We start from the raw sequence: 2,117 nt of genomic DNA, 5'->3' as shown, positions 1-2,117 counted from the left end.
AGGAGCAACTCGGATTTTTTTCTATTAAAGTATTTTAAACTTATTTCTATTATTGGTTTTGGGATTGTAATAAATTTTATTTGGACAGTGGTATGAGACTTTATTTTCTGATTATTTTGATTACATGGCTATAGAGTTTTAAACTGCTTAAATTGATATTTAAATTTTTATGCATAAAACTCAATTTTTTTAAAATAAGCTCTGTCAACGTCACACTTTTTCACTATAATACTGAAAAATGAGTTTTTAATATAATCCAAATTAGTTTGGAATAATTATCAAATTTTTACGAATGAAATATTAAATCAAACAATTTCTAAAATTATCATTTTTTATGAAATTAAGATAAACATTCAATTTCAATAATTTTCAACGGATAAGCCAATGATTTTAAAATATTTTTGAAATTACGAAAGTTTAAAATGGGTCATTTTAGTGGTTAACTCTTTGAGTCTAACGTGTTAGGAGTTTTAATGTGTAGGTGAAAGGCTCTTCCAAGAAGTCTAAGATTGTGTCATTAGAGGATTCTATCATATGCATGGTCTGAAGGTCAATGATTTGTATTTGATTATTAGTTCATAAAGGCTTAGACTAGTTGAGTACTTTTTAGTATATTGGCTTGTGTAATCATGTGGCATTTGTTATTGAATTGAGGTTTTAAGTTAACTTTTCATTCTTATATTGATTTGAACATGTGTGGGACTTGAATAAGCTTTAAAAGTTTTTATTAAAATGATTGAGAACTTACTGGTATGATATGGCATTTTTTTTATGTATTTTAGAAGTGTTTTGAAGTGATTTGGGGTCTCTTGCACTTGAAGTATCGATACTTGGAGGACATGTATCTCCAATAGCTAAAAGATACTATAATAGGGTTTGTTCCGATACATCATCAGTGATGTACCTGAACATGGCCCTTGACTTTAACACAACTTATTATTTTGAGTGTTTTAAGCTTCTGAAAGTTTGTTTTATGTTCTGAATAAGTCCAATCACCTAGTTTCAAAATGGTTTTGAAATGTTTCCAAAGCCTCATTCATATCAAACTCGATCTAAAGACTTTAATTAGTGATTTTTAAATTGTATTATCTTGAATTTTAAGCTGCAATTGTAGTGGTTATGTCGAGGTAACATTGCTTATCCATGTCGATCATCAGAATGAGTAGGGGGTGTTACATCTATAGATGGGTTGAAAATCATTAATTAAGTTTACCAAAGCGGCTATTTTTCTTGTCAGTTGACTTGTGGTGCATTTTTTGATAAGATCCTACCAATTCTAGGTTAAGATGTCTTCATATTGATTACAAATTTGTCTTTTAGCTTCGAAACGTACTTTGAATCACTTTATTTTTTTGTTCGAGAGCTCAAGTTATAGTCATTTTTGTGAAGATTGCATGGACATAATTGTCTATATGTGATTTAAGCGAGAATGATGATTCTTAGACTATGTATAAGCTTTGATATCATATTAGTTCCAATTTTAAGGCTTCATTTTTATTATATATAAGCTTAAAAATTCATTTATAAATTATTATATTTTAGGAATGTATTTACCTGTTCAAGTATTTTAGATTAATTTAGCTTAAAGAGTATTATACTGGGTCAATTGCTTGAACATAAAGGAAGGGATGTTTCCTTGTTTTCTAATTAGTTTAACCCTATACATATATATTTGACATTATGGTTTCTATAGCCACCATATATATTGTATGTTTGATTATTTTGATTAATAAAATTGCTTTAATAGAGTTTTTCTTTTCTTTTTCTTTTTCCCTTTCAAGACTAGCTTATTGTGATTTTTTTTATAAACTTTTGCTTCAATTCTTTAAGGATTGTTATTGAGGGGGTTCATCAAAACTTTAGCTTCCCTAATTTAAACCAATTGGGAGGGTTGGTTAAAAGTCCCTTTTGATTTATTGTTGGTCCTTGTTCAAGGAAGCTAAGCTATCTATCCATCTACCCACCATTCATCATCCATCTTCTATTTCGGTTTCATCAATACATTCTTCCATCTTGGATTATTTTCTTTAAGTCTTTAATTTTAGAAATTTTGCTTTGAATATTAAGATTTTGAGTTAATTGCACTAAAAATTCCTAAACTATAACTTTCATTCTAA

Source organism: Gossypium hirsutum, chromosome D11, assembly GCF_007990345.1.
Source record: "Gossypium hirsutum isolate 1008001.06 chromosome D11, Gossypium_hirsutum_v2.1, whole genome shotgun sequence".
Taxonomy (NCBI): domain Eukaryota; kingdom Viridiplantae; phylum Streptophyta; class Magnoliopsida; order Malvales; family Malvaceae; genus Gossypium; species Gossypium hirsutum.
This window is presented reverse-complemented; position numbering follows the sequence as displayed.